Source organism: Canis aureus, chromosome 12, assembly GCF_053574225.1.
Source record: "Canis aureus isolate CA01 chromosome 12, VMU_Caureus_v.1.0, whole genome shotgun sequence".
NCBI lineage: Eukaryota > Metazoa > Chordata > Mammalia > Carnivora > Canidae > Canis > Canis aureus.
The window spans coordinates 50558687-50573392 of NC_135622.1; the positions used below are offsets into that span (position 1 = coordinate 50558687).

At 38.1% G+C, this 14706-nt stretch overlaps 1 protein-coding gene across 27 annotated transcripts in view; it reads left to right on the forward strand.

Annotated features, from left to right (window-relative positions):
* The window catches only part of LOC144281191 (uncharacterized), a 388757-nt gene that overhangs the window by 12057 nt on the left and 361994 nt on the right, over positions 1–14706 (forward strand). For 3 of the 27 annotated variants that reach the window (XR_013349694.1, XR_013349679.1, XR_013349673.1), the window contains exon 3: positions 13563–13621. The exons of the other annotated variants lie outside the window; for them this stretch is intronic. The gene's annotated coding sequence lies outside the window, so the exon portion shown is untranslated. The remainder of the gene's footprint in view (positions 1–13562; positions 13622–14706) is intronic. 27 annotated transcript variants of the gene reach the window in all.

Genomic DNA, 14706 nt, shown 5'->3' on the forward strand with positions numbered 1-14706 from the left:
CTACATGTGGCCTCGCTGATCTGCAAGCTGGCAATTGTGCATCGCATCCTTATTGTGTTTGGACTTTCTGGCTGCTTCTGTGACCAACTGGAGAAAACTCTTCATTTTAAAGGGCTCATATGATGAGACTATGCCCAGCAGAATAATCTCATTTTGAAAACAACTGTCATATAACATGACCTAATCAGGGGAATAAACCCCATTATATTGACAGTCAGCAGGACTGTAAGGGCATGTGTACCAGGGTAGAGAAATAGCGGGGCCGTCCTACATATCTACTTAACATAATATTTTAATTTAACAGTTTTTTTTTAAGCTGGGCTTATTTCTAACTTTTTGTTATTGTAAGTGATGTTTTTATCTACCCGGTGTTAATGTGATAGGTGAAGAATGATATTTTGTTATTTGTGTTTTTGTTTCTAATGTAATTGAACACTCAGTTTCATGTGTTAGCTATTTGTCTTCTTATGTGAATTGTTTCTTTTCTTTTTGGGGGTTTATTTTCAAATTGATATGTAATGTTCTTGAATAGTAAGGACATTATAACTCTTTGCTAATTTTGTTACAACCAACTATTTTATCTTTCTTTGTGTACTTTTGATGTACAAAGGTTTTAAATACATATGTACATAATTCCATTTATGTCTTCCTTTCTGTTTTGCCTTTGATGTCACATTTAGAAAATCCTTTTCCATCTCAAGATTTTAGAAATATATTGATTACATTTCTCTATTTTATAAATCCATTATTTGTATTTAAACTTTAATGTACATGGATTTGTTTTGATATATAGTATGAGGTACATACTTAAAATTCCCTCCCGCAAACTTATTAACCAGTAGCCTAATACTTAATAAATAACTCATCCTCAGTGATTTCAAATGCCATTTTCATACTTGACCTCTTATGGTGTCTTTTCATTCTGTTCAGTTGTTCTGCTTTGCAGATTGGTGTCACAGTATGCACTTTTGGTTATTATATTTTGAAATAAATTCAGATACATTAAAATGTAAATTCCTCCTTTCTTTCTTTAGTTTTCAATATTTTATTGGCTCTTTTGCCCTAATGTGTTCACAATTTTCTGGTGGAATTTTGATTTGAAGTGTATTGACTTCATAATATTTATGTTGAAGAAATGGTGGTTTTGCAATATATAATCTTCCCATTGTAGCCATATAGGATGTCTCTCTAAATTAGAATTTTCCTGTGTGTTTCTCAAGAGAGTTTTATTCTTCTATTTGCATAAAATTTCATATTTACAGAAAATTTGCTGGAATATTACAAATATTTTTTCCCCTGAACCATTTAAAAACAAGTTGCTGGAAGATTTCAGTGTACTACTATCAAAATCAAAGTCAGGACACTAACATCTATGTATTATTGTCACCTCACCCAGAGATCTCACTCCAGTTTTTCCAGTGTGCCTAACTATGGCTTTTAGGGAAACAGGATCTAGTCCAGGATCACGTCTTGTATCTAGTTATGCATCTTTTGTCTCTTTCAACCTCAGTTTCTCAGTCTTTCTGTGACTTTCATGACCTTATCACTTTTGAAGGTCATGGGCCAGCTATGTGGTAAAATGTCCCCCATTTGGGGTTTGCCTAATATGTCCCCATGATTTGATTTGGATCATGCCTTCCTGGCAGGAGTGTAACAAAAGTAATGCCATTAATGCATCCTATGAGGAGGCACACTGATTTGTCCAGTACTGGTGACTCAACTTTTGATCATTTGATTAACTTGTGTCTGCCAGGCTTTACCCCCTTAACCTTACCCTTTCTCCATCTGTAATTAGTAAGTGTTTTGTGGGAGATACTTTGAGACCACACTATTGTTAAAGTATTTGGAACTTTGTTAGGTGCTACTGGAATTAGTGTTTAGTTCAGCCTATTTTGTCCCCCTATTGGGGGGAAAAGAAACCAAAGCCCTTGCTTAGTACTCTGCCTAATGCTCCACGAATTATGAGGTTTTCTACTTTGCTGTGGCAACAGGCATTATTTCCAGGTGTGTATGAACTCTAAGCCATGCTCTTGCTGACCCTTTCTGGTGGTTATTACCCCAGCCTTGGGCAGTTTCCCGACACCATGAAGATGTGAGAGAGACTCCCCACATCTCCAGAATGCTCTTTCTGCAGCTCTTTCCTTGCTAGCTCTCTTCCCTGGGAGCTCACCGGAGTTTCTGTTCTGTTCCTCAACTCAAAAGAATCTGGGCTCTGACTGGACCCTGCCTCCCAGTCCCAAAGCCTACAAACTCTCAAGGCAGCAGTAGGGCTAGCCTCAGTTTTTCCCATTTCTCAGGAACCCCTGTCACTTGTTGCCTGATATCCTGTGTCCTGAACATGATTGTTTTCATATATTTTGTCTGGCTTTGTAGTCCTTTCATGCAGGGTGAGAAAAAAATGGTCCCTTATTCCATATCGACTGGAAAGAACACTTCTGCATTTTGGATGAACCAAATACATCATTATTTTCCAAGCATTTATTAAAATGTAGAAATGTTGTGCACTGCGCTGAATGGCCCCAGGATGCTGTGATTTTTTTTTTTTAAATGTCACTTGTTGTTGTCCATCTTCTCCTTCCTCAGCTATTGCTTGCCACTGCTATGAGCTCCAGGCCAACTCTCCAGTAGTTTATGGGTCACCTCTCCTGTAGGGCAATTTCTTAGATAGGGTTAGTAGGTTCTAAATGAGTGTTTGAAGATCTCTTCTAGGAATTAAAAACGTGAACTATGTCATATGTATTTGGACACTTTCTTGCTTCCTTTCTGGTCTTTGGCCACAGTTCCATAGTTGAGTCTGCTAAAGCACTGCTTTCTGAATAAATGAGATATAGTGCCACTTCAGAGCTCTGTATGGGAATTGTGTTTATTGGTGAGCCAGGGGTGGGAGTGGTGCTATTGCACTCTTGCTGGATCATAGAATAATTTCTGTATTAGTTTTCTAGGATTGTCATAACAAAGCACTGTGAACTAAGTGGCATCTTAAAATGATAGAAATGTATTGTTTCCCAGTTCTGGAGGCAACAAGTCTGCAGCCAAGGTATTGGCAGAGCAATGCTTCCTCTGAAACCTGTAGGAGAATTCTTTGTTGCCTCTTCTTAGCCTCTGGTAGTTTGCCAGCAGTCTCTGGTTCCTTGGCTTGAAGCTGCAGAACTTTATTGTCTACCTTTGTCATCACATGGCCTTGTCCCCATGTGTCTCTGTGTCTTCAGATGGACATCTGCTTGTAAGGACACCAGTCATGTTGGATTAGGGACCCACCCTACTAGAATATAATCCCATTTTAATTCAACTAATTACATCTATAACAACCTGTTTTGCAAATAAGATCAAAATATGAGGTATATTAGGGGTAGGACTTTAGTTTTTTTTTTTTTTAAGGTATACAATTTAACACTTAAGAATTAGTATAGAATATTGGGTGAATTTCTTACTAGAAACTGAATGAACACCCAGAGTGGTAGGCTTTGAACCAAAAGAAGATGACACAGGTGTCAACAAACATTAGGAAAACTGGTTGGGTGGCATGCTAGCAAGGAGTCCTGTACCAGGTTTGACTCCCAACTCCTGCAGATAGGAATGCAGAGATATCAGTATCCTAGTGTTAAGCCCATATCTGAAATTTCCTGATGGAAAATCCTTTGCCCAAGCTTTGGCCAGTGGCCTTGTGCCTCAATGAGTGCTGCAAACAAAGGGCAGATCTTAGAGCTGAAGCTTCTCTGACAAGTGATCGTGGCAGCTGTGACCATGCAGAGTGTTGGGAAATCTGCTTCTCCCTTGCTCAGTCTCTTAAATACACAATACAGTATATTAACTACAGTCACCATGCTGTATGTACTCTCCAGAATTTCTTAATCTTGCTCGAAGTTTGTCCCCATTTCTCCCACCCCCAGCTCCCAGGAGCCACCATTCTACTCTCTATTTCTATGAGTTTAGCTTTTTTGGATAAGGTGAGATCATACAGTATTTCTTTTTATGATTTATTTATTTTACTTAGCATAATACTCTAAGGTCCACCTATGTTGTTGCAAGTGGGAAGATTTCCTTTTTTATGGCAAAATAATATTCCATGATATCTATCTATCTATGTCCATATATCTATATGATATAGATATATCACATTTTCTATATCTATCTGTTGATTGTCATATAGGTTGTTTCCATGTCTTGGCTATTGTGTATAACATTGCAATGAACATGGAAGTGCAGATATCTCAAGATAATTTATTTTCTTTCAGATATGTATCCAGGGTGAGATTGCAGGATCATATAGTATTTCCATTTTTAATTTTTTGAGGGAATGCCATACTGATTTCCTTCGGCAAAGTGGTTGTGCCAATTTACATTCCTACCAACAGTGTCCAAATCTCTCTCTAGTTTTAATATATTCTCAGCCATTATTTGCTTAAATAAGCTTTTGTCCATTTCTCCCTATTTTCTGCCTCTGGGACTCCAATAATGCACGATTATTTTTCTTAATGGTATCCCATAGTCTATATAGGCTTTCTTTTAATATTTCGAATTCTTTTTTATTTGTTTTCTCTAACTGGACAAGTTCAAAAGATCTGTCTTCCACCTCATGCTTCTTTCTTATATTAATTCAGTCTGCTATGGACATTCTATGAAAATTTTAATTTCATTCATTATATTCTTTAGTTCCAGAACCTGTTTTTAAAAATGATTTCTATATCTCTAATAGACTTCTCATTCTATTATCATTTTGCTGATTTTGCTGAACTGCCCTTCTGTGTTTTCTTAAAATGACTATATTGTATTTTTATTGGACGATTTATTTTGAGGTTGGTTATTAGAAAATATTATTTCTTTGGTGGTGTTATGCTTACTTAATTTTTAATTTTCTTTGAAGTTTGTATTCACAGTTAAAGAAATAATCAACTCCTCTTGTCTTTATTCACTGGCTTTGGGAAATATCTTCCATGACCCATATTAGGGATTCTCAGCCTTTTTTTCAGATATTTTATATTGATATTTCCACTCCACAATTCTTGTTCCAGCATAGAGGGTGAATTCCTAAGATTGTATGCTGCCTTTTAATCCTGCAAAACCAGACTTGGGCTGTCAGCTTCCCATTTGCTTTCTCTATGACTGTGGTGAATGCTCATATTGGGTGCTTTATCACAATCCTGCAGAATTGGGCTGGCTTTTGCATGTACTCACTAGCTGTCTGCAAAGGCTCATTTTTGTTGTCATAGGGATTGTGTTCAGGGAGCTGGCCACAGGATGGTGGAGTGGGGTTTTGGTTGAGGTTGAAATGCCTTTGGAGTACCTGTGGACCAGCAAGAGGATCTGTAGGTAACATATTCCCAATGGCTCATTGGTTGGCTTCCTGATGGAGTGTGTAACATGGTTAGTAGGATATATATTTCTTTGATGCCCTCCAAGAGGCCTGGCTGCTCTTAGACACTCCCTACTCCCTACTTAGTACTCAGAGATCTGAGTGAAATGAGAAAGAGTTGGGTCTCTTTGGTAGTGTCCCACATATCTTGGGAAGCTGGATGCTCACTCAGGTGCACTTACTTTCCCTTGTGGGAGAGGTCACAGTCTGAGAAGATCTCTCTTGGCAATGAGCTGTGCCACTTTGGGGGAGGGGTAATGTAGGTAAAGTTAAACTGTTCCTCTTACCCTCTTCAATGCATCCAATCTCTATCTCTCTCTATATATACCTATATATCTATATCTATATCTATATCTATATCTATATCTATATCTATATCTATATCTATATCTATCTTTATCTATATCTATCTCCAGCTGTGTGCTGGAGCTTCTCCACTGGACTCCCAGACTTCCACAAAGGCACTGTAGTTCATGGGTGATTAAATCAGTGCTTTTGGAGAGGAAGATGGTGTAACACTATCAATTCCATTATGTTGGTGATACCAATTTTTTCAGACATTATTTCTTGAGTACTTATATGCCAGACACTATTCTAGGCCCTGGAGTTTTTGCAAGGCAAGATAAAGCCCTTGTAGAGTTGACTTCTGGAATTGCATCAGTTTATTATTTGTAAGATGGAGATAAAAAATGAATATGCCCAATTAAGTTGTGAATAATAAATGCAATCATTCATATAACAAGCTTAGTCCAGTATCAGGCATAACAATTTCCAGTGTCAGTTATTTATATGGAGATCAGATACAGTAGAAAGTGGGTCTAATTCTTGTCTTTTTTGGAACTGCAATGCTCTGACATGGAGAGGGCATGCTCAATAGTCTAGGGGGAAGATAGAAGTTTGGAACCTTGGATGCTTTTTCCTGATTTAGGATTGAAACACAAAGCTGGACTACAGTGGTGTCATGAGGGCAGTGGCCGGGCCTCCCAAAGAGCAACCCCTAGAGGACATATACCAGGTTCATCTACTTGGCCAACACATGCTTCTCTGCTCTGCCCAGTGCTGCAACCAGAGGTAAAGGATTTTATACTGCACAGCAAAGAATCAATTAGGACCAAAAGCAATGTAACTAACACAAGTTACATTGTGCAGAGCACATTGTCGTTTTACATTTTGGTTTGCCTAAAATAGCTCACTGCATTAGATGCCTGTCTTAAGTTCCTATACCTCAATATGTGGTATTAACTCCAATAGAAAATATGCAACTGACCCAAAGACAACATAGTTTAAGAAATGTAATATTTTATTTGCATCATATTTTAGAAAGCTGTTTTTTGTTGAGGAATGGGGTAACCACTACTGGACATTTTACTTTGCCTTGGGGATACAACTCTAAGAGCTGAAGTTTATACCATAATTTGGCTAATCTACTCAGATTCAGCATCTGTACTCCTTTAAGTGGCATTTAATATTACAACAGGAAATCTTTACTGTTTTTCTATCATAAAGGAACATTACTAGACTCTACTTATTATGGGCTCAAATTGGCTTACCATCTCTGATGAGCTGTGGAAGAAATGGAAACAGATAGTGAGTGAGTGGAGAAGGGATGCTTGTGTGATCAATCTTGCATCCCACAAGTGTTATGAGCCTGCAGCATGCATTTCAGGTGTGCAGATGAGGGCTCAGATCTTTGTAGAGCTCCCTGAGATGGAGAAAATGATTTCCCTCTCTCAGGATGGTTGCAATGCTTAAATGAGATAACATACACAATAAACCTGACACACAAGAGGTACTCAGTAAAAACAATTTACTCTCCTTTCTTATGTCCTGCATTAGGAATTCAATTTTCTTCAGTATTTTTTTTAAAGTTAAAATTGAACCAATTAATTTCTTATTCCTAGCAACCAGGTCTGGCACATAGAAGGTGATCAGTGGAAGTGTGTGAGGGATGATCCATTCGTGGTGCTTTGTGTAAAGGTGTTTCCTGTCCACATGCCTTTGTAGGTTGGAGATTCAGCACTGTCTCCCAGCTCTTGAGTGTCACACACAAACAGGTTAGACTTGGCTGGTTAGGGTCTTTCCATGTAAGGCTCCTGGAAGAGTTTTTCACATTGCAGTATTAGAGCCATTTAATGCACATGCTCTGTGTTTAAATCCACCTTTCAAATACCTGGCCACATTCTGTGTGCCTGGAACAGTACCAGAGTTTAGAAATTCAGGAAAGAATTAGAACATATCCTCTATTCTTAGGAAATCATTATTTCAGTAGCAGAGAAAGTATACATATACACACATATGTGTGTGCACGCACACACACACGCATATGCGTGCACATGTATGTACTCATGCATACATATACATATATGCTTGTGTATGTGTCTGTGTATATTTTGAGAGGTAGCGTCCTAAGATAAGGGGCAACACTCAATATGAGAGATCCAAAGTTGTAAATATGTTGACCACATTTTATTTATTTATTTTTAAAGGTTTTATTTATTTATTCATGAAAGACCCAGAGAGAGAGAGAGAGAGAGAGAGAGAGAGAGAGAGAGAGAGGCAGAGACACAAGCAGAGGAAGAAGCAGGCTCCATGCAGGAAGCCTGACATGGAACTCAATCCCGGGTCCCCAGGATCACGGCCTGGGCCGAAGGCGGCGCTAAACTGCTGAGCCACCAGTGCTGCCCTGTTGACCACATTTTAATGTCAAAATTAGGATACATGGACCGATATGAACATAACTCCATAGAAAGTCAAAGGAATGATGCTTAAAGTTGGGGTAGTTCCAGGATCAAGGCTTCCCCCGTAGGGGTAATTCTTGTCCTCAATGAGTTTATAGTCTAGTTAGAGAGTCATGTGCATATCCTTGAATGAAAGCTCTATGATATATGTCATAGAGGCAAGAGGAGGACCCAAAAAGAGGTATGGTTTCTCAGGGCAATGGGAGATGAAGAAGGGTGGGTAGAGTTTGATGTCAGTGAGTAGCAAAGGATCTGGGAGAAGAGGGAATGCTGGGTCTCGAAGGATGTTGGAAAAAAGCCTGGCCACAATCTTTCCTAAGCAGGGAGATCAAAGAGCCTTTCTTAGATTTAAGACAATGAGGTACACATCATTGGGGTGCCAGGTGCTTCTGTGGCCAAGGACTTTGCAGCTTGTCTGGCTGGCCCTCAGAAACATGGTTGAGAGAAGACATGCGGGATTGATTAGAAAACTGCTATGCTTGGGAAAAAAAGTAGATTTCAGAGACATGAAAATGAAAACATGCAAGCATTTGTAAATGGAATGTGCCTATCATTGTGGTTTATGTGCCCAGAGACCTTGTGAGCAATCTATAGATATGGCTGGAGAAAAATCCTTCAGAGGCTCCTTTCTCTCCCTTGCACAATGATGGTTTTCTCCTTGGGTGGCACCTGATGGTTGCCATATTTTCCTTTCTGAGATAGGACCTTCCTGTCACTGATTGTTATCAGGAAATGAACTGGTGGCCCACTAAACTAGGGCTTCATAGGGCTCTTGGGAGGAAACCTTATTATATGTGTATGTGGGGGTAAAGATAGTATTGTAAAGAGATCAAGGATCCACTCTGGAGACTTAGTTGTTGACATTTGGAAAGTTACTTGATCTCTTTGGTTCTTAGATTCTTCATCCATTAATGGAAATCATACCTATCTTGTCAAGTTCTTTAGAGGACTGAATAGAATAGCAAAGTAAATTAGTACAATGCTTGGCACACATTGGGCATTCAATAAATCCCACCTGTTATTATTGCTGTTTTTTGGGGAAAGAAGCTAGTGTGATATGGGTACGTCTGAGTGTAGTTAGAACATAAAATTTCTTGGGGTGGGGGGCACACACAATCACACACATTGCTGTCCGTAGTGCTGAACCATCATTGTATGGGGCATGGATGTAGCTCCTAACCCCAGGCCACCATTGATGGCTGCTCAGTGTCTCCCAGAAAATCTGAGCCAGCAATGTCTAATGAAGAGATTCAGATGGTAGAGAAACAGACTGATAGTGGCATTTGGATAAGTCACTGAGAAATTCCTTTGGACAGAAAGAGAGATTTTAGTCTCTCTTAGATTTATATTACCAAAGAAAAAGTCCAAACTGACATGGCTCAAAATGCCACAAGATGTGCTGTGTGACGGAGGGCTGTGCATGTGTTAATGTGAATGATAAGTTTGGGTAGTCAGCAGAACCCTGGAGGGGTAGAGCTTGTTTAAGTGTAGTATCATTATCAGTTGGGTTAAAACAACATTTTAATAGACATTTACACATTTTGGCTCAATAAAATATTTGTAATTTGCACAATGTCATGGAACAAAACTACTACTTTATGATGTGTGTGGTCAATTGCATGTACTGTTGAAAATCAAAGCACACTTCTGAGTGTAGTAAGTTTTTTTTTTTTTGAGAATTGGAAGTTTTTAAGACAAATGTCTTCTCCCACATTCATCACCTTTTGGTGATGACTTTGGGTATATTGTTTGCTCTGAGCCCTTGTTCTCTATTTGACTCATCTCACAAAGGCCCAACAGCTTGTGTAGCCTACCTCCTAATATCTACCCATTGGTCAATTTATCCTTCCTTGGATACTTGGATACTTGATACTTGGATCAGTAATCCATCCATCCATCCATCCATCCATCCATCCATCCATCCACCAATTAACCAATTGTCAAACATGTAATTATTGAGCATCCACTGCATATTATATACTCTGGTGCTTTGTTGTATGTTTCACACCAAATAGAGTAGCTTGTCTAACCTATCTGTTATGATGACAAACCCTGACTTTGACAGCCCTTCCAGAATCTTCTGGTGCTATATTTATTCCTTTTTAAACAACATTTATTAGGCTCTTACTATAAGCCACATACTGTTCTAGGTAGTGGGGATACAGCAATAAATAATGCTACCTAGTGTCTGATTGGTTCTTTTTGTGACATTAACCCCCTGCAGTTCATTGTCAATATAGCCAGAGGTCCTTTTAAACCTAAGTCATGTCATGTTATTTCTCAGCTCATAGTCTCCTGATCTCACTTAGTGGGGGATAGTGGTGGAGGTGATAAGAGTTTGCATCTCTCTTTATGTTTTGAAAGTATAGCCTCTGGGACTTACAGACAGATCAGACATTGAATATGACCAGAAGAGAGGAATCTGTAATATCTCCAAGGAATTTATCCTTGGCAACTAGAAAGATAGAGTTACCAATTACTGAGTTGGAGGAGACTGATAGGAGCACAGGTGGAAATGATAACTCTAAATCTTGTTTTGGACTTGACAATTTTTATGTACTTATTTGGCATTTAAATGGAGGTACTGAGCATGTAGTTGGAGGTAGAATTCTATAGTTGGAGATAGAGTTCAGGCTAGAGATGCACATTTTGGAGTCATTAGCATATAAAGGGCATTTAAAGTCACAGATTTACATGAAATTGCCAGTATAGAGAAAAGGAGAGTTACCAGGACTGAGTTCTGGAGCACTCATCATTTAGATAGGAGGATGAGGAGAATCTTAGGAAGGAGACTAATAGGAAAAGATGAAGAATTTGAAAGTGAACCAAATGAGTTGTGTCAAGGGGAAAATATATTTCAGTAAAGAGAGTGAGGTGAGGGCTGAAAATGGACTTCACAGGAGGTGTTGGTAAGAGCTGCTTTGGTGGAATAATAGCATGAAAAGCCTGACTAAATTGTGTTCAAAAGAGGTTAAGAAGAGAGGAAATGAGACAAAGTAATGACAACTCTTTCAAGGTAACCAGAAATATGTCAGCAAATCTCATGATTTTCGAAGGGCTATACATGAACAAACCATGAATAGCTTTGCTATTGCTATGTTGTTTTAATACTTCCAAATATTGCACTGGCTTAAAGAGAGATCAGCATCCAGGTGTGAGTATCCATCAAAACTAGCTGGGAAGGTGTTGAATCAGCCAAAGGCTATACCACCTATAGCTTCCTGGAAGAAACTCAAAGGTTTACCATGTAGAGCCTTTTAATAATAGGAGCAGCCACAATAGTAGCAACCACTAATAATAGTACATTAGAATTCCTACTGTGAAGCATTATACTGAGTGTGTGTCATGGATTATTTTATTTAATGCTCAGAACCCAGTGAGAGTGGTATCTCTGTTATTTCTACCTTACAGACTTGGTGGTTTATAGACAGAGGTGTAGTCATTTGGAATATTGGTGAGGCTCTGATTTTTACTGCTTTCTGCATGGAGGCATTATTTCAAGACCCTGCCAAAGAGCAATGACATGACATAATTTTTCAGAAGTGATATAGGGAGTAAGTAAAGGCTGTTTTCCCCAAGGGCTACTATGTGGATTGAGCCCTCACTCTTCCACCCTACTTCACTTTCTACTTAGAGTTCTTGGGAATACAGGCGCCATTTTAAAAAAAGATTGATTGATTGACTGATTCATTGATTGATTCATTCATTCATTTATGAGAGAGAGGGTGCACTAGCAGAGAGGAGCCAAGGGAGAAGGAGAGAGAATATCAGCTAGACATGGGGTTTGATTTCACAATCCTAAGATCACAACCTAAGCCAAAATCAAGAGCATCAAGAATCAAATGCTCAGACAACTGAGCCACCCAGGCACCCCCACAGGTGCCATTTTTAACGGATGCTGCTAAGGCAGTTAACAGACAAAGTGTGCCATCTTCAGGGACTTTGTGTGGTTGTGGAAGAGATCTGTCCTTCTTCTTGTGGTCCATCTTCTCTTTGATTCCCCTCTCTGATGGCTGACTCTCCTTGCCTCTTTAGAGTGAAGGACTTGCTTCATTCAGAAGGAAGAAAAGTGCAAAGTGAGGTCACTGATTCCTGCTAACTCTTAAGACCTTAACTTTCAGAAACATTTCAGAAATGTTTCCTAAACATTTACAAGAAACATGAGGTATTTTGATAGGCTTATAAACTTTATTTAGTTTTAACAAATACTGAAGTTACTGGTTTACTATACCAATAGGAATTACATGTTGTGCTATAAAGTCAAAGGCAAAAATAGTTCAGATAGCTATAACTCTAATTAAGACTTCAGTGCATGGTGGAGTGTGGGGAAAGTAACACTGCACAGTCTATGGACTATTCTTTTAAAAACAGTTTAGCTACTCAAGTTCCATTTTTTAAAAAAAGAACCTTTTATGGAAAACTTAGAGAACATTGGATTCATTAACAACAATTGTAGGTTTCCATGAGTAGCAGATGGATCCATTGAAAGGACCGGATGAAGAAATATGAATTGAGCATGACCTCCAGAAATTAGGGGTCTGTTTGAAACCTGTTAGTGTTTTGTACAGTAGCTTTAATCTTTCTCTCTTTGGGTGGAATTAAGTGCTCATTTTTTCCTTTCTCTTCCTTACTACCCTTTTCTTTTTAGTTTATATGCACACACAGACACTCACAATATTCCATATTGTATTACTACAGTATAATTTTCTCTACTTGTATTTCAATGCATGTTTTGCTATGCTTGTTTTTTTCTAAATCAAGGATGATGATGAATGGAAATATATCTATATATATTGTATGTGTTTTTTTCCAGCTTTGTTGAAGTATATTGACAAATAAAAGTAAATATATATATTTAAATATATTAAATATATTTAAGGTATACAATGTGATGATTGTATATATATATACATATATGTGTATATATATATATGTATATGCGTTGTGAAATGATCACCACATTCAAGCTAATATACACCCATAACCTCACTTAATTACCTTTTCTTTTTGTAGTAAGAACACTTAGGATTTACTCTCTTAACAGATTTCAAGCATGTAGTAACCATAGTTGCTGTGCTATACATTAGATCTTCAGAACTTATTCATCCTCCAACTGGAAGTTTATACCCTTTGACCACTATGTCTCTATTTTCCTATCCCCCAACCCTGGCAACAACTGCTCTCTGGTTCTGAGTTTGATTTTTTTTTTTAAATTTCACATATTTTCTTTCTGTATCTGGCTTCTTTCACTTAACATAGTACCCTCCAGATCCATACATGTTGTCAGAAATGGCAAGATTTTCTTATTTTTTATGGCCATATAATTATATATATATATGTATATTATATATACATATTCATATTCTTTTTCTGTTCATCCATCGATGGACACTTACGTTGTTTCCATATCTTAGTTATTGTGAATAATGCTATTGCATGTTTTTTGACCCTTCTTCAAATAACTGCCTCAGACTTCACATCCTCTGCTAACCAGTAGAAACAAGACCAGAAGATAACTAAGATATTTAAGGTGAGTTTTCTGTACTTGCTTTCACTCTGAAAAGTTTTTGGTGATCAAAACAATTAATAGTGTCAAGAAATAAATAAGCTCTGTGTGATCCTGGTTTTCAATTATGTAATTCTTTTTTTTTTGTATATTTTTTTATTGGAGTTCGATTTGCCAACATACAAATACAGGGGTCTGTTGAAACCTGTTAGTGTAGCATAACACCCAGTGCTCATCCCATCAAGTGCCCCCCTCAGTACCCGTCACCCAGTCCCCCCGTCCCCCCACCTACCTCCCCTTCCACTACCCCTTGTTTGTTTCCAAGAATTAGGAGTCTCTCATGTTCTGCTGTCCTCTCTGATATTTCCCACTCATTTTCTCTCCTTTCCCCTATAATCCCTTTCACAATTTTTTATATTCCCCGAATGAATGAGACCATATAATGATTGTCCTTCTCTGATTGACTTACTTCACTCAGCATAATACCCTCCAGTTCCATCCACGTTGAAGCAAATGGTGGGTATTTGTCCTTTCTGATGTCTGAGTAATACTCCATTGTGTACACAGGCCACATCTACTTTATCCATTCATCTGTCAATAGACACTGAGGCTCCTTCCACAGTTTGGCTATTGTGGACATTGCTGCTATAAACATTGGGGTACAGGTGTCCTGCCATTTCACTGCATCTGTATCTTTGGGGTAAATCCCCAGCAGTGTAATTGCTGGGTTGTAGAGTAGCTCTATTTTTAACTCTTTGGGGAACCGCCACACAGTTTTCCAAAGTGGCAGTACCAGTTCACATTCCCATTATGTAATTCTTAAGGGATTTTTCAGAAGTTGTTAGGTGTTTGTTAGAAAATTATGAAATAAATTGTATTTTAGTGCCATTTTTCCTCTTTCATTTTCTTGTTTTTCCTCCTCCTATTATTATTATTATTATTATTATTATTATTATTGATATAGCTACCTATCTTTTTAGGTTATTAATAATTTGTTTTTTGTTTTTATTTTTTTAATATTTTTTAATTGAAGTTCAATTTGCCAACATATAGTATAACACCCAGTACTTATCCTGTCAAGTGCCCTCCTCAGTGCCCGTCACCCAGTC